The sequence below is a fragment of the Oncorhynchus tshawytscha genome, linkage group LG22 (genome assembly GCF_018296145.1).
Source record: "Oncorhynchus tshawytscha isolate Ot180627B linkage group LG22, Otsh_v2.0, whole genome shotgun sequence".
In the NCBI taxonomy this organism is placed as follows: Eukaryota; Metazoa; Chordata; class Actinopteri; order Salmoniformes; family Salmonidae; genus Oncorhynchus; species Oncorhynchus tshawytscha.
In genome coordinates this window covers 6,253,861-6,279,379 of record NC_056450.1, presented here as the reverse complement: position 1 = coordinate 6,279,379, position 25,519 = coordinate 6,253,861, and the positions used below count along the sequence as shown (strand labels likewise).

At 45.8% G+C, this 25,519-nt stretch overlaps 1 protein-coding gene across 1 annotated transcript in view; it reads right to left on the bottom strand.

Annotated features, from left to right (window-relative positions):
* The window catches only part of LOC112221632 (plexin-B1), a 69,682-nt gene extending 48,768 nt beyond the window's left edge, over nucleotides 1–20,914 (bottom strand). Inside the window, exon 1 of the mRNA XM_024383811.2 lies at nucleotides 20,631–20,914. The gene's annotated coding sequence lies outside the window, so the exon portion shown is untranslated. The remainder of the gene's footprint in view (nucleotides 1–20,630) is intronic.
* Nucleotides 20,915–25,519: the final 4,605 nt, after the last annotated feature.

Sequence of the window (25,519 nt, the reverse complement as noted above, 5' to 3'; positions counted from 1 at the left end):
AAACGTTTTACCCAAGTTAAACAATTTAAAGGCAATGCTCCCAAATACTAATTGAGTGTATGTAAACTTCTGACCCACTAGGAATGTGATGAAATAAATAAAAGCTGAAATAAATAATTCTTGTTACGGTTTTCTTCCGTCGAAAGAGAGTTGGACAAAAATGCAGCGTGGTAAGTTAGATACATGTTTAATAAACGAATAAACACAAATATACAAAAACAACAAACGGAACGTGAAAACCTATACAGCCTATCTGGTGACAAAAAACACAGAGACAGGAACAATCACCCACAAACACACAGTGAAACCCGGGCTACCTAAATATGGTTCCCAATCAGAGACAACGATAATCACCTGACTGATTGAGAACCGCCTCAGGCAGCCATAGACTTTCCTAGACAACCCTACTCAGCCACAATCCCAATACCTACTAAAACCCCAATACAAAAACAACCCATGTCACACCCTGGCCTGACCAAATAAAGAAAGAAAACACAAAATACTAAGACCAATGCGTGACAGAACCCCCCCAAGGTGCGAACTCCCGGCCACACCTAAACCCATTGGGGAGGGTCCGGGTGGGCGTCTGTCCATGGTGGCGGCTCCGGCTCGGGACGTGGACCCCACTCCAACCAAGTCTTAGTCCCCCTGTAATTGGCGATCCTCGCCGCCGACCTTTGATTCACCAAGATCCCCACTGGACTGAGGGGCAGCTCGGGACCTGAGGGGCCCAGCACTGAGGGGAAGCCCAGCACTGAGGGAAACTGAGAGGAAGCCCAGCACTGAAGGACTGAGAGGAAGCCACTGGACTGAGGGGAGGAGCTCAGTACTGAGACTGAGGGGAAGCCCAGCACTGACTGGGGAAGCTCAGTACTGCCCAGCACTGAGGGGAAGCCCAGCACTGAGGGGAGAGGAAGCTCAGTACTGAGAGGAAGCTCAGTACTGAGAGGAAGCTCAGTACTGAGAGGAAGCTCAGTACTGAGAGGAAGCTCAGGCAGGTAGTAGGCTCTGGCAGGTCCTGGCTAGCTGGAGGTTCTGGCAGATCCTGGCTGACTGGCGGATCTGGAAGATCCTGGCTGACTGGCGGATCTGGAAGATCATGGCTGACTGGCGGATCTGGAAGATCATGGCTGACTGGCGGCTCTGGCTGCTCCAAGCAGACTGGCGGCTCTGGCTGCTCCATGCAGACTGGCGGCTCTGGCTGCTCCATGCAGACTGGCGGCTCTGGCTGCTCCATGCAGACTGGCGGCTCTGGCTGCTCCATGCAGACTGGCGGCTCTGGCTGCTCCATGCAGACTGGCGGCTCTGGCTGCTCCATGCAGGCGGCTCTGGCTGCTCCATGCAGACTGGCTCTGGCTGCTCCATGCAGACTGGCGGCTCTGGCTGCTCCATGCAGACTGGCTCTGGCTGCTCCATGCAGACTGGCGGCTCTGGCTGCTCCATGCAGACTGGCGGCTCTGGCTGCTCCATGCAGACTGGCGGCTCTGGCTGCTCCATGCAGACTGGCAGCTGCTCCATGGCTGCTCTGGCTGCTCCATGCAGACTGGAAGCTCTGGCTGCTCCATGCAGACTGGCAGCTCTGGCTGCTCCATGCAGATTATGCAGCTCTGGCTGCTCCATGCAGACTGGCATGCAGAAAATGCAGACTGGCAGCGCTGGAGCAGACTGGCGGCTCTGGCTGCTCCAGGAAGGCTCTGGCAGCGCTGCAACAGGCGGGCTGCTCCATGCAGACTCTGGCGGCTCTGGCTGCGCTGGAGAGACTGGAAGCTCTGGCAGCGCTAGACTGGCAGCTCTGGCTACAGGCTGCTCCATGCAGACTGGCAGCTCTGGCTGCTCCATGGCTCTGGCTGACTCTGGCTGCGCTGAACAGGCAGGAAAATGGCAGCGCTGGAGAGGAGGAAGGCTCTGGTAGCGCTAAACAGGCGGGAGACTCCGACAGCGCTGGAGAGGAGGAAGGCTCTGGCAGCGCTAAACAGGCGGGAGACTCCGGCAGCGCTGGAGAGGAGAAAGGCTCTGGCAGCGCTGAACAGGCGAGGCGCACTGAAGGCCTGGTGCGTGGTGCTGGCACTGGTGGTACTGGGCCGAGGACACGCACAGGAAGACTGGTGCGGGGAGCTGCCACCGGAGGACTGGTGTGTGGAGGTGGCACTGGATAGACCGGACCGTGCAGGTGCACTGGAGCTCTTGAGCACCGAGCCTGCCCAACCTTATCTGGCTCGATGCCCACTCTAGCCCGGCCAATACGAAGAGCTGGTATGTACCGCACCGGGCTATGCACCCGCACTGGAGACACTGTGCGCTCCATAGCATAACACGGTGCCTGCCCGGTCTCTTTAGCCCCCCGGTAAGCACAGGAAGTTAGCGCAGGTCTCCTACCTGGCGTAGCCATACTCCCTGTGAGCCCCCCCCCCAATACATTTTAGGGGCTGACTCTCGGGCTTCCATCCGCGTCGCCGTGCTGCCTCTTCATACCAGCGCCTCTCCACTTTCGCCGCCTCCAGTTCTTCTTTGGGGCGGCGATATTCACCAGGCTGTGCCCAGGGTCCTTTTCCGTCCAATATCTCCTCCCAATTCCAGAAGTCCTGTGATCGCTGCTCCTCACGATAAACAGGGGGAGTTGGCTCAGGTCTGAACCCTGACTCTGCCACACTCTCCCTGACCCCCTGGCTTCCTTGCCAACCGTGTTCCCTCGTATCGCCGGCTCCTATCTCCGGCTGCCTCTGCTCTCCTAAGTGACTCCACCTGTTCCCATGGGACGCGATCTCTTCCAGCCAGTATCTCCTCCCAAGTGTAACAACCCTTGCCATCCAAAACGTCTTCCCATGTCCATTCCTCTTTTCGCTGCTCCTGCTGTCGCTGCCTGTCACCACGCCGCTTGGTCCTGTGGTGGGTGATTCTGTTACGGTTTTCTTCCGTCGAAAGAGAGTCGGACCAAAATGCAGCGTGGTAAGTTAGATACATGTTTAATAAACGAATAAACACGAATATACAAAAACAACAAACGGAATGTGAAAACCTATACAGCCTATTTTTTTATTTTTATAAAAAATAATTTATTATCTTCAATACCATTCATTCTTTACAACTCATAATTTTCATACATACTCAAATAATGGTATTTTAATTTAACTAATTTAACTAAACAAAAACCCCAAACAAAACCTCAGGGGAGCATCTTCCCTCCCCGTCACCCTACAAACTACCTTTCCCTATCTCCACGTCCCTAATCTTTCCCCTTGCAAATCTAAATGACACCCAGCCCTAAACCCCCCTTCCACCTCTCCCGAGCAGCGTGCTGCCCCCACTTCCTCTCCTCCCTCTTCATCCTCCCCCTCAAATCTCCTTCCACCCTCCTCACTATCCCTTCCACCCCCCAATCTCTCCCCGTCTTCACCATGTTCTGCCTGGCTTCCCACAGCCCCCGTTTAAAGAGACTCATGAGAAGCCAGAGCAGAAACCTGTCCCTATCCGTCCCTCTCGCTGTCCCTACACCTCTCTCTAACCTGGCCCACGTCAATACAAAATTCCCCCTTACCAAACCTAACAACACCCGTGCCCTAGCCCATACTACTCCAGCAAAGGCACAGTCCCAAAAGACATGGCGCACAGTCTCCTCCCTGCCACAAGAGGATCTTGGACAGGTGGGGGATTGCACCAAACTATACCGGTACATGATGGAACGTACTGGCAAACACTTATGGAGGCTCAACCAATTCAGGTCCTTGAGGCCTGTTGTCCAGACCCTGCGCCTGCACTCCCTCCCAGACCACTTCCGAGATGCCCACTACAGGCGCCGGACTCCCTGCCTTTCTGACCTCCTCGTACAGGTGCCTGTGATCTAAACCTACTCGGGCAACTTCAACCTCAGGGTGCGCACGCAGCCACTTGGCCGCATGACCAAAGTGCCACGGCAGCTGTTCCGCCCGAGGACCCGTGTTAGACCACACCATTACGCTTCTCGCCTGATACGAGAAGAACACCCGCAGGAGGTAACTGGACGGGTGTATCACTGGATGAGCAAGCTCCGTTAACAAGAAAGAAACAAAAATTGTGTCCAGCTTGAGGGGGAAATGTGGTACCCCCCTACCTCCCTCCCCGATGGGACAGATCATGCGTGCCCTGGCGACCCACTCGCACCTGCCACTCCACATGAACTGAAACACAAGCCTCACTAGAGGCCTCCTCAGACAAGCCGGCAATGGGTAGATGTACGCCAAATACAAAAGAGACGGCAACACATCCACCTTTAGGACCAGGACTTTGCCCATAAAAGACAAATACCTAGCCTTCCACATTGCTAGCTTCCTCTGTACCACTGCGATACGCATGTTCCAGTTTAGCGTCGCTGAGCCGGAGGTCTCAAAATGGACCCCGAGAATCCTCAGGGCCCCCTCACAGAGAGATAACCCCCCAGGCACATCCGTTCTACCGCGCCATCTTCCGAAAAACTTGACGGAAGACTTTGCATGGTTCAGAACTGCTCCCGACGCTCGGGTGAAATCCCCAAAGATGGCAAGGGACCTTGTCAGGCACGAGTCCTTGCACAGTAGCAAAGAAGTGTCGTCGGCGTACTGCGTCATCTTAATACGCAGCCCACCACTTCCAGGGATCAACAAGCCTTCCACCCCTGTGTCTGCCCTAATGGCAGCCCCCAGAGGCTCCATGTACAGAACGAAGAGGAGAGCCGAGAGTGGGCACCCCTGCCTGACCCCAGACGAGAGGTCAAAAACGTCACCCAAGTGACTATTTACACTAACTCGGCACCCCGCTCCGACATATAATGTACGAATCCATCCTATGAACTTCTCCCCAAATCCTAATCGACCTAACACTCTGAATAAAAAGGATCTAGGCTTTCGCCTGATCTAGCGCTGCTACCATTAAAGGCAGTCCTCTATCTTCAACCCAAGCGATGGAGTCCCTGATTAACTGTAGGTTCCATCTAATAGAGCGGCCCTCTACCCCGCACGTCTGATCCTCATGGACGACGTAGGGAAGGGCTGTGCGCAACCGGTCTGCTAAAACCTTTGCAAGTAGCTTGTAATTACACACAGCATGGTCAACGGCCGCCAGTTGCCAAGGTCTGTTACTTCCCCCTTCTTATATAAAAGTGACAGCACACCAACAGCCATCTGTCTCAAGGATGGCCTTCAAGACTTCGAGGACCACTGGTCCAAGTATACCCCAAAACCTGAGATAAAATTCAGCCGGCAGCCCATCCATCCCAGGCACCTTCCCTTTTCCCATCCTCCTAAGAGCGCTCTCAACCTCTTCTAGTGAAATCTGGGCCTCCATCACTTCTCTAATGTCCTCCGGCAACCGCCTGGACAAGTGTTCTAAAAACACATTTCCCTGCTCTACATCTATTTCCCTTTCCTTAAATAAACCTTGGAAATTATCAGTTGTCACCCTGACCATATCCTCTGGTTCTCTAACTATACTACCATTTTCTTCCCTAACGCCATGCATTTACCTTCCTACTCTGTCTGGCCCTAACCGACTTAAAGAACATAGCGGAACAAGTCTCATTGTGCTCTAGAAAGCCACTATGCGCACGCTCCAGGAAAGCTCGAGCCTTCCGCGCCTTTAGGGTAGCGGATCTCTCCCAGTCAAACGACCCGCCGAGGTTGCCTGCCTCGTACTCGCGTTCAATTAACCTTTGGATACGATCCACCTCCCTCCTCTCCTCCCTTTTTTTCCTCTTGCAATACCCTATTATAAAAGCCCTAATCCTCACCTTAACTAATTCCCACCACTCTAACACCCCCTCGCACATGGACCGGAGGCCTTCAAGCCTCCAAAAGAAACCATAAAACCCGTCAACAAAAGCCTGCTCCTCCAGCACATCCCGATTTAACTTCCAGTACCCCCTACCAAAGATGCAGACTGGCGACCCCACCTGCAGGAGCACCCCGTCGTGATCCGAAAAGAAAACAGGCAACAGCCGCCCAGACAACTTACCCAAAGACCTGGGTACAAAAATATAGTCGAGCCTCCGCTCAACCCCCTGGAGTTGCGCCATGTAGGACCGGCCATTTTCGGAGTAGTGTGCAGACCACCATCAACCAGACCATGGCAAGCCATTAGCCCGGTAATGGCGCCTGCACTGCTATCCCCCTATTCCTAAATCTGTATTAAAATCCCCCTATCACTAATTTCCTATTTGTGACACACAGGGCGTCAGACAGTTCACCATCTCCCTCCTGTCTGCCACCACCTGTGGCCCATACACACCACCACTAATCTAAATTTACAATCCCTTATCGTGACATCCACCCCTATAACCCTCCCTGCATTACCACAAAAGAATCCTCCACTTTTACCTCCCTGTGCCCACACAAAATCCCTACCCCCGATGAGTGCACCCCCCCAATACCCCAAACCGACTCCCCCTTGTCCCACTCCCTCTTAAACCTACTAACATCCCCTCCATCCCTCAGGTGAACCTCCTGTAAAAAACAAAAATCAAACCCCACACCCTCCAAATAACTAAAAACCGCCCTCCTCTTAACAAAATCCCTTAAACCCCTTACATTTAAACTAACAAAAGTAAAATTAGACCCCATGAAATAATAAAATAAAAACATGTAATACACTCAAATTCTAAACCCAGACAGAAAAAAACAAAAACAGGAGACTCACCCGATGCTCCCCTGCTCCATATCTACCGGTGAGAACACCATCCGTACTCCCGACATCCCCCCCTCTTCCTCCATCTCACCAACCCAGGATGCAGGAATAGTGTTTGGCTCCGGGGTGCCCTGCACCCTGGGTCTACCCCCACACTCCTCCCCCTCCCCAGTGCTGCAGCTGGTTTGGAAAAAAAATCGGGGAGGCTGAGTCCCCAAACAAAAAACTCCCCACCTCCTCCTGTACCCAGTTCTGAGTCTTGTTAGGTGTGTCCCCACCCAACAGAAGTTGAGGGCCTGGGGAAACCAGCAGCAACCCAGAGGTTTCTCCCACCCCCATCACTCTCTTGGCCACCCCCTCCCTCTCACTGTCGGCCAATCGCACCCTCCTCTTCATTCTCTTCTTTGGTGATGGCGGCAGTAGAGAGATACCACCCTCCCCCCCGCCAGCTCCTCCACCATACCCCTCATCTCTTCCACCAGGGCACTTTCCCCCCAGTCCACTTGCTCTTCCACAGTCTCCTTCTCCAACACTCCTCCCTCTCTTTCTTCTCTCTCATGCTCCTCCACTCGGTTGCCTTCTTCCGCCACTTTTCCTGGTTCTCCTACTCCCGTGCCTTCTGTTTCCTTCTCTCTTCCATCCGCCGCTTCTTGCTCCTCCTCCTTCCTTGCGGCCTTCCCCTCTGGACCTGTACTCTGGTCATGAGGCGTGCTTCCTTCCCCTCCTCTTCTTCCCCCATCCCCCGCTCCTGCTCCCCCCCCAGCCGCAGACGCATATGACCTCTGACGAGCCAGGCACCCCCGCCACAGGTGTGCTGACGAGCCACACCCGTGGCACGCCTTAGGCTTGTCACAATCCCTCGCCTCGTGTTCCTCAGATCCACAAAATCTGCATTTTGTTGTGCTGCACGAAGCGAATATATGGCCATAGGCCATACAGCGCCTGCAAAATGGGGGCTGACGTGCATAAAACAACGTCCCCCTGTCAGCCCCTAGGGAGAACATAGCAGGAGGATGGAGGTAGCTACCATGTCCCTTTGGGTCCTCCCTGAGGAGGGCCTGGAAGCCTCTCCTCCCATTCCAAAACCCAAGGGAGTCTTTGAGGTGCCTTGCTGCGGAGACGTTATCCATGCATCTCCCCAGAAAGGCCCTCACCTCTTCGTCCTTAACGTAAGGGTTGTAAATGTTGACAGTTACAACCCTAAAGTTGTTCTTCGCCAGGCTTGTTATTTCATAGTGACTCATCGGCCTCTCACCTCCCACTGCTCTTGCCCTTCTCAGGATATCATCGTGTTTCTCCTCTGTATATAGTGCCACGTCATATGCTCCCTCCAACGAGTTGCCTTGGAAACAAAACACGTCCTTCACCGTCAGCTTTAGAATCCCCATCAATATTATCCTTCCAAAAGTTTCCTGTCCTAAAGGCTCCAACTCCTTTTCCTTCCAAGCAAACCGAATCGTGTTGGCCAGCCCAATCCCAGGGACCGACCGTGTTGATGGATTTAGCACCATCTCCGCAAGGAGAATGGCGCACCCGACTCACGTTCTCTTCTCTTCCAAAACAATGAAAAAAGAAAAACCAGTGACTGAGCCTATCTGGTGACAAAAAAAACACAGAGACAGGAACAATCACCCACAAACACACAGTGAAACCCGGGCTACCAAAATATGGTTCCCAATCAGAGACAACGATAATCACCTGACTCTGATTGAGAACCGCCTCAGGCAGCCATAGACTTTCCTAGACAACCCTACTCAGCCACAATCCCAATACCTACTAAAACCCCAATACAAAAACACACCACAAAATAAACCCATGTCACACCCTGGCCTGACCAAATAAATAAAACACAAAATACTAAGACCAAGGCGTGACAATTCTCTACTATTATTCTGACATTTCACATTCTTAAAATAAAGTGGTGATCCTAACTGACCTAAAACAGGGAATTTTTACTTGGATTAATTGTCAGGAATTGTGAAAAACTGAGTTTAAATGTATTTGGCTAAGGTGTATGTAAACTTCCGACTTCAACTGTCTGTCTGTACGTACACACAGTCAAAAGTTGACACACCTACACATTCCAGGGTTCTTTATTTTTACAATTTTCAACATTGTAGAATAATAGTGAAGACATCAAACTATGAAATAACACATATGGAATCATGTAGTAACCAAAAAAATATATATATATATTTTATATTTCAGATTCTTCGAAGTAGCCAACCTTTGCCTTGATGACAAATGTGCACACTGACATCGCCTGACTCTGCGAGTTTTATTCTCTGAAATAAAATGAACATATTCCCTCTGTTCACAGGTCAGCAACATTCAGGCTCCAAACAAATTATTCTAGCCACTTTTTGGGATTGAGTTGGAGACATTTTAGAAATTGGTTAAGCCTACTGTTTTATGTCCCCAAACCAAAAACTCCAAATCAAAACAACAATGCTGCATATTAGCCTATAGCCCCTCCATTCATGCATAAACTGAAATGTTGAATTCAATTAGTGAGCGGAGACATCTGACACTGGACCCTGAGATCCATATTGATTGGTTCAGCCTTTAGAGGCACATGTGTCAAGGGCAACCAGGGTCAAACTGCACACCCCGGAAAAGGAAAGATACAAAGAGAGAGAGGAGGAGAGGAGAAGGACCGAGGGAGACAGACAGACATGGCCTTTGGACATACCATTGAGTGAAGGGGGAAAACGTAACCCATTTTTGTCATGACAAAGGCCGATTGGAAAACTCTCAGCAAGTGTGTGTGTGTGTGCACGTGAATGCGTGTGTGCGTGCACATATATTTAAAAAGAGAATGAGGAGGGGGAGATGGGGGGGGGTAATCCAGCAGCTGGACAAACAGACCTGGTTAGACTGCAGCACGTCTCAGAACAGAAGAGAGAGGAGAGGCCACTGAATGCCCTGGAGCGCCCAATTAAAACACAGCCACCATGTGGGCCGTGCTCCTTCTCAAATTGCCATTACACATGGAGCTGAAAGCGAGATATTAAAACAATATGCTGCCAGGGCTGCTTGTAGGGAGAGATGCAGGGAGGCTCATCTGTATAAACACAGAGGAGAACACACCTCCTGGTTAGCAGACTGTTGCCACAATGGATGGATTGTATGGAGCTACTGTGTGGTCACAATGCATGCAGGCTACAGCATCGGCATGTACTACGGCAAATCAGATTTCTCTGGGGCATCTGGCAACATATCCTCTTGCTGGAGGTGGGATTTCACATCGCCCGCTATGCTTGTCCATTAGGCTCCACTTTGCCATGTTTGCTAACGTCAGACATCTCCAAAATGTAATTCAATGTCTAAAAATGGTGATATGCAGCAAGCTTTGGAAAAGTTTAGCGTTAAATCTGTTACCATGTGTGAAATTAGTGCTGCCTCAAAGTGATATGGGGTCTCTTAGCTCGGGTTAAATGTGAATCAGACCTGGGTTCAAACACAGGTATTTGAGTATCTAGGATTTAAAATATTTTCTGTATATTTGAGTATTCTTTTACATTTTTGTTCTGTGTATTTAGATTAAGTTGAATTGCTGATTCAATTGAAATTTTAATAACAGTTGCAATCAATTATAAGTATAATTACAGAGGTATAAGAAGATGAGCAGATGCAGTATACCACTTAATTATGTTCTTGGATCACATTTCCAACTTCATAAGCCCTGAAGCATTCAGACAACATGACTGTACATCAAGAGGACAGGCCAAGACAGACTTAAAAATGCCTGCTCCAGTCTTTAGTAGTGTTGTGGTAGTAAGCCTATATAATTATTGTGCTAAGAAAAAACAGTAAAAGCTTCAAATGCTGTCATCTTAAACCCAAATTGATGGTTTGAGGCTAGCCTCTTTCTTAACAGCAGCAATTAGAAAGGTAAATAACACACACAAATCCCTGAGCTGCGAGTCTCAAAAAGAGAACACATAGGACATTGTCTTTTCATTGATATGGATGTTTTCTAACTAATTACTTTTTGTTATTGCAAACAACTCAGTTTGACCCATATCACAGAAAACACAATGTTGCAGATGAGAGCTGACAGGGTTAAGGTCCCTGGAGTATGTTGCTAGATCACCAGAGAGAGTTGTAGCAATGCCAAGTTCTACACTAAACAAAAATATAAATGCAACTATTTTAAAGATTTTACTGATTTATATAAATAAATTAGGCCCTAAATTAGGCCCTCACAGATACCTTTAAAAAAAATAAAAAGTGGGGTCGCGGATCAGAAAACCAGTCAGTATCTGGTGTGGCCACCATTTGCCTCATGTAGCTCGACATCTCCTTCACATAGAGTTGATCAGGCTGTTGATTGTGGCCTGTGGAAGGTTGTCCCACTCCTCTTTAATGGCTGTGCGAAGTTGCTGGATATTGGCGGGAACTGGAATACACTGACGTACACGTCGATCCAGAGCATCCCGAACAGGCTCAATTGGGTGACATGTCTGGTGAGTATGCTGGCCATGGAATTAACTTCCAGAAATTGTGTACAGATCCTTGCGATGTGGGGCCGTGTATTTATCATGCCGAAACATGTGGTGATGGTGGAGGATGAATGGCATGACAATGGGCCACAGGATCTCGTCACGGTATCTCTATGCATTCAAATTGCCATCGATAAAATGCAATTGTGTTCGTTGTCCATAGCTTATGCCTGCCCATACCATAACCCCACCGCCACCATGGGGCACTCTGTTCACAATGTTGACATCAGCAAACTGCTCACCCACACGTCTGCCATACTGACAGTTGAAACCGGGATTCATCGATGAAGAACATACTTCTCCAGCGTGCCAGTGGCCATCAAAGGTAAGCATTTGCCCACTGAAGTCAGTTACGACATCGAACTGCAGTCAGGTCAAGACCCCGGTGAGGACAACAGTTGGGGCAGAAATGATTCGGTTGTGCAAACCCACAGTTTCATTAGTTGTCCGGGTGGCTGGCCTCAGACAATCCTGGGCTGGCATGGTTACACGTGGTCCGCGGTTGTGCGGGCGGTTGGACGTACTGCCAAATTGTGGCTTATGGTAGGTGGCTTATGGTAGAGAAATTAATATTCAACAAAACTGCACATTTTAGAGTGGCCTATTGTCCCCCAGCACAACATGGACATGTGTAAGTATCATGCCGTTTAATCAGCTTCTTGATATGCCACACCTGTCAGGTGGATGGATTATCTTGGCAAAGGAGAAATGCTCACTAACAGGAGAGAGAGAAATAACCTTTTTGTGCATACGGAACATTTCAGGGATCTTTTATTTCTGCTCATGAAACATGGGATCAACACTTGACATGTTGCATTTATATTTTTGTTCAGTATACATGGAAAAGCAAGCAGCAAAGCTGTGACTGAACAATGACAGAGAGAGGGGAGAGAGGCTCAAAGTATTAGACTGAGCTTGAGGATCTGTTTGTTTTGTTTGTCTCACTTTCCCCACAGAAAGACTGTGTGGTCTACTCTAATACTGTAGGTTCTAAGGAAAATGTGTTTTTTCTAGACCTAGCTACCGAATTAGGAAAATACAATCTCCTTAGTTTCTTTACCCCACTACCACAACTTGACTTCTGCTCAAGAGTCCCCAATAAGTCTTTACAATAAAGGTTAGACTGATGAATGAAGGTGCTGTGACTGAGTAGATCCCTGGACAGAGGCATACATAGACAAGACTCTCAGGAATCAAATGACAGGCAATGCATACAGAACACAATGCAAATGTATGCGCACAGAAATAGAATACGTGTTTGTGTTACCGAGATTTGATTGAATAGGCTGTAGGCCTACAGAGTCGCTTGCAGTGGTCAAAACAACTCTGCATGTTTTACTCTCTGCTGACTATAGAACTGGAACAAACAGCACGGTCTTCTTGGCCAAGATCCTCTACTAAATTACAAAGTTCAACAGACAGAAATTCCAATACTTGCCATTTGATAGAACACTAAGCAGTCAGTCTCAGAGACCACTAAGTAGGGAGGCTTGGCAGAAGGCATCTTCCATTGGTCTGTGACGTAGCTAGGTTTCAACCAGAGATTGAAGTAATTTAAAGCCACTCCTCAGGTTCAATACAACCATCCGGATAAATCTGTCTGCAAAGAAAAGGACTCCGCATCTGCTTATTCACCACGGTCTGAGTGAAACTAACCTTTAACACAATTTGAAGAAAAGGCTAAATATAATGCAGAATGTTTACTTTATGAAATAGTTTTGTCAAAGGCCTACCAGTAATATTAGAAACTTTAGTTGAATAATCAATTTAATGACATCTGGTAAACATTAAACAAGCATCTTGAATTTTGGGATCAAGATACTGTGAGCTTCTTGGAATTAAGATTTAATTATTCGATTTGAGGGTATTTACTGTCAATGTAAGTACAAGCATCTCGTGCCATCCGCTCTACTCTGCTCCTACCATAATGGCTCTGGTTTGGTCTCTGAATGTGTTCTCTGAATTACACACCATTACTGCACATTCATGTGCACTACATAGATAATGCTGATATCTATCTTCCCTGGTCTGTTTAACTATGTGGACATTTCAGAACAACCATGTCATTCATTATTTTGAGATCAAAAGGGAATGTTTTGTGAAGCCAATTACTTGCCTTTGACTGAGACCTAAGGTCAACATCGTTCAAAGCATGCAAAGATTAAAAATAAAAAGGTTGACTTCAAATAACCAAAATATTTATTTTGCATTCCTTGTTGCTGAGTTTTCCCTTCTAATGTCTAAACAAACTGGCACGCTAATACTCTAAAAAAGGGCAGTTATTGGTGACCCAAATGTCCTAGAGACTGTAACCAGTTTGGGACATACACGCTATGCAAAATGACACAGCAAGTAGCCTTTCAGTTTTTGAACTTTTGTAGGCTTTTTAAAAGGGTCTTCAGTGCCAAAACTTAATGAAAGGCATCTGGCAGAAGTATATTCATAAACAAACAAGAACATAATTGTTATGAAATTTATGAGATCATCGTCAAGCCCATTCAAAAAGACAAGGGACATGAACACGGAAGTATGATTTAAGAACGCGTCACTAGCACAGCGTATTGGGCAGAGCATCAAGACTGGGAGGCCAGCCCTGTGGTCTAATCTTTAAAGTCAAGGCTGAGTTGAACTTTAATGAATTACTCTTCTTTAGCATTTTCCTTCAAATCAAGGGACAAGAAACTCTTATACTGAAACAACCCTCCAAAACAACTTAAGAGAAGCAAGGTAGAAAGTTACATTTGAATATTAGCATTTTATTCTGATATCGAGCCACAGGTCACATAATTGAGGAAGGATCTAACAAAACCGTCAATGTGCTTCAGGAAGTTAGATATTGGAAGTAAAAAAAGATGGCGTAAAGAAACATGACCATAGTCCTTAACCTTTGTTTACTGTGCATATTTCCTCTTCCTCAATCTCATTGTCTGAGGTAAAGGGGATTAAAGCGATCCCCTATCTAGGATCTACCAAGACTCTCTCCAAATCCCCTTCACTGCTAATAAAGATGAGAAACAGAGAAATTGTGAGAAGCCAAGCTGACTTTGCAATACACCCCTCTGTTCAAGTACAGTAATCCCATATGCATTAACTCGATTGGCAGAGGGATAAGATGCTTGGAGGTTTGTTTAATCAATCAACTGGTTTTAGTCATTACTTGTGTAATAATGTATCATTTAATATCTGAACATTTGATACCATGCTGCATAAACACCATTTGTCAGTCATGCCAGGTTCCAGTTGGGACCACAAGGTTCTACTGGCATGTCGTTTAGCAAGGGAATGCTAACAACTGTGATTGAAATAACTTGCATAGCTGAGCTGGGCTCACAGGCAAGTGTTCAGAGGGAATGAGGGAGGTTGCCATGTTACGGCACAATAACCACACCCTCCATATCTGGGGCTTCCCATGGGACTGCAAAGAGCTATGAAAAAGGGGGAATTTTCAGCAGACTGACACTTAAAATTAAATTACGTTTATTTTTTATACATTTCAAGTGTTAAGGTGGATCGTAGGGACATTATCAATTGACATTCACTATAGAACTTGGACAGCCTTTAAGACCTTGATGGAAAACAGCATACAATGTGATGACACCAAAATAGAGTGGAAAAACAGCCCATGGGAATATGTTTTTGCAAAACAATGTCCTGTTAACCTATCTGACAGCTGTTGGTGTTTGCTGTGACCGTCCTCGTTTCCTCAGGCTCTAAAATCACCTGTTTCCAAAGGCCAGGGAAATAAATAAAAAAAGGCAGTAACTTGGTATCCAGACAGTGCTCATCTTCAACCCAGTCCACCAGACCCTATTGAGGGTAATGACCATCAGCACTGTCCCTAGCTTAGTCAGGAAATGGAAAAGCTTATCATTGGTAAGCACATCACAGAAGCTGCTTACCACTAATGAAAAGGGGTATTTATTAGGAAGCCAAATGAAATGGGCACAGCCTCAGAGCAGGATCAGCAGCCGGCGTGTGTTCCAACTTCCACAGTGACTTGCAAGAAAGAGAGGGGAGACATGAAAGCAGATAAGGACGTAAAGAGAGAGACAGTTTTACCTAAAAAAATAAGGGAAACTATGCAGGGCTTTCACACGTGTTAGCATTAGCTAATGAATATTCTATCCTGGGTGGGCTTAGTGATGTAATGCAGAGCAGTCAGGGAGTTGGCAGCTTCTGAGATCTGCATACGGCAACTGTACAGTACACTCAACCTGTGCAGTGTATCAAGCTACAGGTCTGGCTGAAAGATGTAATTACCAAAACAGCAGGATGTACAGTATGTTCGTCATAGTTACCTATGATAGTCACATAACTTTTGCCAGTTAAACAGTTAAAATACTTTCACCATGTAAATCCTTTGTAATATTCCTTCATTTTCTCACAGTGATGTTCTGCGCAGTATGTCCAGAGTGGTGCCCCATGGTTGGTGACCCCTTGTCAACCTCCCACACCCCGGCAGATCATAAAACCACACCCCGCAGCACAAGGACGCATCATAAGGGCAGCGCAGCTGCTGCTAGAGTGACTGATGGGGTGGACGCCCCAAATACCTCCTAACAATCCTTGACCTCTCAGATCTTCCAAACATCCCCCCCACCCCCAACCTCAAGATGGCCATCTTCTCCGCAAACACTCAAAAATATATATTTTTTTAAAAGGAGATTACTATAAGATGTCCTTCTGTCTAGATATGCTTGGAGCTATTTGACCCACTCTCTCCCGATTGTCAAGTCTCTGTCATCTAGGCTAGTGTTTGTTCCACTGTGAGAATAATTACTTAAAGTACATCTACTGTTGCTTCAGAGGAAGACAAGTGTCAATCCCCTTTGCCATGCTGAACTGAGACTGTGTCTTGAGATCTCCACCAATCCAATAGTCAATAGTCTATGTCTCTGGGGCCTAGAATACAAGTCTACACGACCAGTCGGAGTAGGATGAGGAGAAATGGCTAGACCAGCTGGCCAGAGCTAAAAAAATCCCTAAGTTCCATTAATGCTCATGTTACATGTGAGGAGTTACTTTTTATTATTTCAGAACATACTGGTTTGCAACTGTCACTCTGGGAAACCCCCTACTCATACAGTGAGCATCCTGTTTCAAAAGTGCCAACAAATCACCCCATCGGTCAGCTTGTTCTCATGTTGAGAAAAGCAAAAGGGTTAGCCTACATCATTAAAGGGATACTACCCAGAGTCAGATTAACTTGTGTTTACCATTTGTCTCTGTGTTCAGTATGAAGGAAGTTAGAGGTAGTTTCGCAAACGTTCGCACAATAGTTAGCAATTGCGCTAGCACTAGTTAGCAACAGGCTTCATTAGAAAATGCATCGGCAACGTTGTACCCACGGTGAGGGTTCGCTTCTTCCCCAATCAAATGCCCTGGATTAACACAGAGTTTGGCGCTAAACTAAAGAGCAGGGCTACTGAACACAGAGCTATCACAGACAACCCTGATGCTATGGCCGAAGACAGGAATAAGCACAAGAAGGCCTGCTATGACGCCCACCACATGTGGCAGGGTTCTACAGTCTATTGCGGATTACAAAGGAAGACCCAACCATGATCTGCCCAACGATGCCCCTCTACAAGATGAACTCAATGCATTTTATGCACGCTTTGACAACATCGAGCCACCCTAGATCCACTCCAATTTGCATACCGCCCCAACAGATCAATCGATGACGCAATCTTAATTGCTCTCCACCCTGCCCTCACCCACCTAAATAAGAGGAATACCTGTGAGAATGCTGTTCTTTGACTACATCTCAGCGTTAAACACCATTATCCCCTCCAAGCTCGTCAACAAGCTTAGGACTCTGGGTCTGAACACCTCCCTCTGCAACTGGATCCTGGACTTTCTAACGTGCTGACCCCAGGTGGTGAGGGTAGGCAACAACACCTCCACCACGCTGACCCTTATCACAGGGGCCCCACAGGGGGTGTGTGCTTAGTCCCCTCCTGTACTTCTTGTTCACTTATGACCATGTGGCCACGCACGACTAATCCCATTATCAAGTTTGCTGACAACACGTGTGGTAGGCCTGATCACCGTTGATGATGAGTCACCGTACAAGGAGGTGGTCAGTGTCCTGACAGTGTGGTGCCGGAGCAACAAACTCTCCCTCAACGTCAGCAAGACCAAGGAGCTGATTGTGGACTACAGGAAACAGGGGGGTCCAAATCACTAAAGACTTAAAATGGTTAAAACGCACATTCATGAAGAAGGCGCGAAAGTGCCTCTTCCCCCTCAGGAGGCTGAAAAAGTTAGTCATAGGCCCTGAAATCCTGAAAAGGTACTACAGCTGTACCATTGAGAGCATATTGACTGGCTGCATCACTGCTTGGTATGGCAATAGCACCACCCTGGATCGCATGTCACTACAGGGGGTTGTGCAGACAGCTCAGTATTTTACTGGGGCCGAGCTCACTGCCATACAGGACCTCTATATCAGGTGGTGTGAAAACAAGGCCTGGAAAATCGTCAAAGACGCACGGCAAGAGGTACCGGTGCATCAAGTCTGACACCAATAGGCTCTTGAACAGCTTCGATCCCCAAGCAATACGACTGTTAAATAGCTAACAAAATAGCTACACGGACCGAGTTTGACCTTTTATTTCAGTATTTGCACTGTCTCCATGCACACTTAGAGCCTTACACACTCACACTGTCACGCCAAAATGCACACAAACGCTCACTCCATCATTTGCTCACTCACAGATAATATGCACATACATTTTTACTGACTCTACACACCTACAAGCTGCTGCTACTCTGTTTATCTTATATCTTGTTGCCTAGTCACCTTACCCCTATACATATCTACCTCCATCACTCCAATATCCCTGCACATGTAAATATGGTATTGGAACTGACTTTAAATATTTCCTGTATATGGTATGCTTACTTACTCGTGGTTTTTTGTTTTCTAGCAATACATCGTTATTGATTATTGCATTGTTGGGCTTTGTGTCTCCAAGAAAGACCTTTCACTGTACTTGTGCATGTGACATTGAAACTTAAAACTTGAACTTTCGTGGTATCCACGAGTTCATTGGAGGCTGTGGAACTAGATAAAAGGGCTCACTGACAAAATCCCAAAGTATCCCTTTAACATTTCACTTATCAATCAAGTATATATATCCTGTAGATGACAGCCTCCCTTCTATTGCTTGTAAAAAAGGTAGTAACAAAGCAAGATTGAACGGCAGCTGCTGATGAAGTTTTTTTATTTTGTCCATCCGAGAGGTCCTAGTGCCTTCAACGTTTGATCTTTTCAAATCAAAATTGCATTTGTCTCGTACACATATTTTGCAGATGTTATCACAGGTGCAGCAAAATGCTTATGTTTCTAGCTCCCACAGTGCAGTAATACCTAACAGTATAAAACAACACACAAATCCCAAAAATATCAGAACGAGCAATGTCAGAGTCTAGAATATAAATATAAAATGGTATGAATGGACAGTATATGAATAGAAAGGTGTACACAGCAGTAGTTATATAGGATGAGCCTTGACTAGAATACAGTATATACATATGAAGTGGGTAGAACAATATGTAAACATTATTAAAGTGACTACGCACATAGGGCAGCAGTCTCTAAGGTGCAGAGTAGAGTACCGGGTGGTAGCCGGTTACTAATAGTGACTAAGGTTCAGGGCAGGGTACCGGAAGGAGGCCGGCTAGTGGTGACTGGAGGCCGGCATGTTCATTCCTGTTACCTGAAAACTTGAAATAGGCCTCTGGGCCAAATAGTCAGACAGTTTTAAGACATGAGCGAAAGCACACAGCAATCCAAATCAGAGAGTTATCCCCGGTGGTGTCTTTGCCAGCCAAGGAAAGTGAGCCCATAAGTCTCAACCAATCAGATGGCAGGGTTTTTAGCGGAAGCAAAGATGGTGTTGGTGGTAGCCACCCACAAAAATGTAAAAGCCTTTTACCAGACATTGTGTTGAAGACATACTACTGGGAATGAGACTGTATTCCCCCTTGCCAACAAATCACATCCCCCACTCTATTGCAAAGTGATCTGAGGGTAATGTGATATTGTGCTCATGGAAAAAGCACTTGGACTAGCAGATGGCCTGCTATTCAAGAATGTCCGTCTGGGTTTTGAACAGCAAAACAAGTGAAAGAGTAAGAGCTCGAAGGTCATGCCCATGGCCATTTTACTACAAAGTCTTCCTGTAATGATGTTACTGGGCTAGGGTAAGATGCTGGATAATCAAAACCCTAATCCAACGTAATCAAATTACATCTGATCAGCCAATACACCTAGAAAAAGGTTGTCCTTTGGTATACAAAAATATATATAAATCTGGTTTTGTTTATTGCACTTCTGGATTACCTACACAGGGTAAGAAAGTGAAAACCGACTGGGGTGGGAAAGAATGAAAGCACCATCTCAATAGGGTTTATTAGGTGCAAAACAGGATTTTGGGGGATTTTAAACAAAGCCTCTTCTAGCCTGATCACAGCTGAAAATGTGATCCTTTATAAACGTTGGCCACTGTATGAATAAAGTTTGAATATTACACAATAATTTCCTGCAGTAGAAAGAAAAAGAAAGGGAGTGGCTATGTAAAAAATATACACTTCCACTGTTAGGCTATAATTGTAGCCCCTGTTAAAAGATAAGACGAAACCTTTTCAGAATCACACCTAGGCAAACATACAGATATGTACAAATTCAACTGATTTTGCCAATGGCAAGTTGTAAGCTAATTTCAAAGGGGGAACAACAGCTTTAGACAGTTAGGAAGAGGATGTGTCTGTCTGTATCCAAAAGATTATGACAGCAGCTGAAAATGGCATTTGAAAAATCACACAACACATCCAGTTGCAGTATTCAGGTGACAGTGGAGCCCAACTGTGTCAGCTGGATCATCCTCTCATCAATCCCTACATATGGGAGAAGGAGAATGGCATGCTGGCAGCTTTACTTGCATAATGTCAAAAAGTGATGGTGGTACATCAATAGTTTGTCTGATAATTACCAAATGATAGTCAGACAATACACAAACAAAACATTTGTTTTGATGGTCTATGCCTAGACAGTTTGAACAACGACCCCAAGTGGAATAATCACACTAGACAACTGAGCAATTCAATACAATACACTCATACGCAAAACCAGTTTTTATTACAAGGATACCTTCATTCGGTGCAGGGGTTAGTGTTAAAAACGTTTTAACAAAAGGCTCATGGACAAATGAATGTATTGAGTGATATTACATTCGACTTGGACTTGTTTTTTGACAACATAGGAACTTTTAAAGTATTGCAACAACGTAATATATTATTGCACCTTCCAATCTTAAAAATCTATGGAATGAGGTTACATTTTAAACTCTAGCCCGTAATGTGTTTCTTTCAACGTAGTCCGAATTGTCGCATTTATTTCTCCTCTAGGTTATAATGTTTATTAGGCACTAAAAACAACTTTAAGTAAATGTTAGTTTTAAAGGGACTCAAATCAAACTGTATTCTTACCTTAAAAAGTACGATGTCACGGAGTCTCGATGTGAGCTCCCCGGCGTTATAAACGAGAGAAAAGTGTCTGTTCTCCAGCTAATCCAAATGCAAATTGTTTGACAAATTATTCTAAAAACGTGCGTTTACTTTACTGCCCCTTCCTATTCTTTACCGAGCAGCACTGTGTCAGTTGTCGTATGGTACATTCGTTGTCTTTGAGGATCCCCACAGCTGACAAGCCGCTTGGTTTGCGCACGGGTAGTTCAGAGGAACAGTTACTACAACGAACAAGCCCAAGCTGAGTGGCAGACTTCTTTCTAGGCATATCTGGGAGTGGGCAACTTATTTTGTAGAAGCGCAATTGCTTCGTCCCGCAGTGAGCCATTGTTTACAGACAAGCAAGAAGCGCAATAAATGAATGACATCGTCGAACTTTCACAAAAACAAGTTAAATACTTGAAATAATGGATAATTTTATCCTCATTTTAATTATATTCGTTGTATAATGACTTAGCAAATTCCCATACGTAGGCCTATCCCCTGCCCAAAAAATAAGTGTTAACACCGCAAACATAATTAGTTATAAACAACAAAGAACGGTATAAATTCACAGTTCCAGGTGGTAATACAGGAGGAAATTCAATGATAGCATCACCTCAAAATCTGTATGTAGACCTATGTGATTTGAGCCTCCTCTGGTGGTTGCCAGTGGGACTGAAAGCACAGTTACACAAAAAATAACCTAACGTACCTGGCGAGGGAAAAAAATGAAATAACAGATTTGAATACAGCTCATAATTGTATAGCATGTCTTTCATTCTTTACTTGTGTAGGAACCATTTTTGCCTCCTACTTATGTGTTTTTGTGTGTTGCGATGTCATTGTATATTACACTTAATTTGTTGCCTAAAGACTCAAACTGATTTCTTCCGCTGCTCTATGTTTTGATACATGCTTCAGTGTGACTGCCATCATCTAAGTCAAATGTTGTATAACACCACTCATGTCAAAATTATTGGATCATTTCTAACCAATCAGAGTATCAAAGCCAATGACGCATTTTCAAAACACTGCTTTAACCATGTGTGTTCTTGCTCTGGCTCAACCCATCAACTTCTGGGACCAATCAGAATGGTTAGAATGTGTTCGTGGTCTAGATATCATCTCTGGAGGTACTGTGGGTTTCTTTGCGGAGAAGAAACTGAGGGATTTAGATTAATCTGGACACACTTCGACCCTTCATTGCCCATCCAACTAGCTTGTGAATCTAGTCCCTATGATGTGGGAGCAGTCATGTCCTATATCATGCCTTCCGGTGAAGAGAAGCCAATTGCTTTTGCATCAAGGACATTGTAGAAAGCAGAAAGTAACAACGCAATAGAAGGGAAGCCCTAGGAATAGTTTTTGGAGTGCGTAAATTTCACCAGTATTTGTACAGGAGGAAGTTCACCCTTCTTACTAATCATCCTACAGATCATTGTCCACTGACTAGCATATTTGTACCGCATACTGCAAGCAAGCAATGCAAAGGTGGGCTTTGTTGTTGTCAGCATACACCTACGACATCAAGTGCCACAAGTCAGAACTGTAATGCTAAGCAGATGGACTTTCCAGGTTACCACTACCTGTGGTCAAGACGTAGTCATGCCAAGTTGACATCTTCATCACAGGTGCGGAGAAACATCAGAAACGAACTGGTGTTATCTGAAGTGATGGACACCATCATGCAAGGTAAAGCCGCAGGAAATGCTCCAGAACTGAAACCTTACCTTTCCAGTTGTCTGCTGTGGGGGAGGAAAGTTATCATTCCGCCTTTGCTGAGGAAACCAGCGAAGGCAGAATGAAATGCGAATCAAATGGTTTGCATGAAGGAAATCACACAAAGCTACTTTTGGTCTGGATTGGATGGAGACATTGAGGAGAAAGCAAAAACATGTTCCCCATGCTAAAAGGTTCACAACGTACCTCAACTTGCAGCTCTTCATCCATGGGATTGGATGGAGGAGGCATGGAAATGCATGCATGTCAACTTCACAGGTTCAGTCGAAGTTTGTTTCTCGTGGTCGTGGATGCTCATAGAAAGTAGCCAGTGGTTGCCATCCTGAGATCTACTGCTGAGAAGACCATTGAGAAGCTTGTGGAAGTGTTTAGTCGGTTTGGATCACTACTCCAACTCGTTAACAACAACGGACCACAGAAATGTCAGAAGAAATGGCCTCGTTCCTACAGGTGAATGCCGTACAGCACATCAGGTCTGCACCGTATCATCCATCAACCAACGGGCTGGTGGAGAGGTTTGTGCAGACCATGAAACATGACTTGAAAGCGTCTCAGGGTCAAGGGAAATGGCACCAATGCTTGAACAGCTTCCTGCTATCCTACAGGAACATGCCACGTACAACCACCAAGGCCTTTTCTGTATCACTACTCATGAAGAGAGAGCTACGCACAAGTTTCAACCTACTCAAACCTTTGAACGCAAAGGAGACAGTGTGACAACATGAACTGAGCGGGCTCCCGAGTGGTGCAGCGGTCTAAGGCACTGCATCTCAGTGCTAGAGGCATCACTACAGACCCTGGTTCAGTCCTGGGCTGTTGTCACATTTGGCCATGATTGGTGGTCCCATAAGGCGGTGCACAATTGGCCCAGCATTGTTAGGGTTTGGACGGGGTAGGCTGTCATTGTTAATATGAATTTGTTCTTAACTGACATGCCTAGTTAAAAAAAATAAAAAATAAAGGACAGAGCTTTCAAACCTGAAGAAACTATCTAGGTACTACCTCAACAGACCAAAGTGGGTTCCTGCTACCGTCATTGCTCAGACTGGTCCTGTGTCCCACACTGTCCAGACTTCAGAGGACTTCATCTGGAAAAGACAAACAGATAAGTTACTGTTGAGTACTGTGAGTGGACCAGAACTGTTACCGGGTGACATCCTGTCCCAGCAGTCATCTCCTAGGGGCTCACAGTCACCTTTTCAGGACTGTTGTTCATAATGGGGGCAATTTAAGAAGGAATGGAGGAGATTTTGTATATTGGGGTTATGCCGCAGAGCATCATGGGAGTTGTGGTATGTTGAGATGATCACATTCGAGATAAAAGGATGAACTGAATTATTGTATCATTATTATTGAATTGTTATAAAGACGTGATGTTATAAAGACGTTATGAAACCCACGAGACATAACAAGTATGTTGCCTGACTATCACATTTTATCCTGATACATTAATAAATATGTACTGTGTTAATTATGGCATGTTTAACTGCCTGAAATATCCACTGTAGTTTGCATAGATCACCGGCGAACTGATGAAGAATTGGTAGCTAGCTAGCTACCCATCAAGGCTGATAATTATGAAATTACAAGCTAGCTATTGATTTATGTAGTTATCTGGTTTTGTCTGTATTGGTCAAAGGTAATGCAGTAGCAATGAGTGTGCAGTGCTTCAAAACTAATTTTTGATGAGTTCTCCACACTCTCGTCTTCACAAGACTGTACTAAATAGAACGTCCTTGCAGTGAGGAGCACGAACACCCAGTGACACATGTCATTACATGCAGCATCCAATCTACAGGCATGTCGGGGGGGTGGCATTGTCTCACATCAGAAAGAGCAACTGCCGTCTGCGCTGGCTCCTGCATTAGATTGAAGCCATCTGACATGAGACAATGGGGGAGGGTTCTAGAAATGTAATGTCCAGTAAAATGTAGGCGTGGCTTACAGCGCCTACATTTTATTGGCTGTTATTTTTATTTTTTTAATGTTATTATTTCACCTTTATTTAACCAGTTAGCGCAGTTGAGAACAAGTTCTCATTTACAACTGCGACCCGGCCAAGATAAAGCAAAGCAGTGAGACACAAACAACAACACAGAGTTACACATGGAATAAACAAACGTACAGTCAATAACACAATAGAAAAAAATCTGTATACAGTTTGTGAAAATGAGGTAAGAATGGGAGGTAAGGCAATAAACAGGCCGTAGTGGCGAAGTAGTTACAATTTAGCAATTAAACACTGGAGTGATAGATGTGCAGAAGATGAATGTGCAAGTACAGATACTGGGGTGCAAAGGAGCAAAAAAATATAAAAAAATAATAACAATATGGGGGTGAGGTAGTTGGATAGGCTATTTACAGATGGGCTATGTACAGGTGCAGTGATCTGTGAGCTGCTCTGACAGCTGATGCTTAAAGTTAGTGAGGGAGATATGAGTCTCTAGCTTCAGTGATTTTTGCAATTCGTTCCCAGTGAAATATACCTGCTGGAGCACGTGCTATGGGTGGGTGCTGCTATGGTGACCAGTGAGCTGAGATAAGGCGGGGCTTTAACTAGCAAAGACTTATAGATGACCTGGAGCCAGTGGGTTTGGTGACGAATATGAAGGGAGGGCCAGCCAACGAGAGCATACAGGTCGCAGTGGTGGGTAGTATATGGGGCTTTGGTGACAAAACGGATGGCACTGTGATAGACTGGATACAATTTGCTAAGTAGAGTGTTGGAGGCTATTTTATAAATGACATTGCCAAAGTCAAGGATCAGCAGGACAGTCAGTTTTACGAGGGTATGTTTGGCAGCATGAGTGAATGCTGCTTTGTTGTGAAACAGGAAGCTGATTTTAGATTTAATTTTGGATTGGAGATGCTTAATGTGAGTCTGGAAGGAGAGTTTACAGTCTAACCAGACACCTAGGTATTTTTAGTTGTCCACATGTTCTAAGTCAGAACCATCCAGAGTGATGATGCTGGACGGGCGGGCAGGTGCGGGTAGCGATCCGTTGAAGAGCATGCATTTAATTTTTGTCTGAGAAGTAATTAGTGAACCAAGCAAGGCAGTCATTGAGAAACCAAGACTGTTGAGTCTACCGATAAGAACGTGGTGATTGACAGAGTCGAAAGCCTTG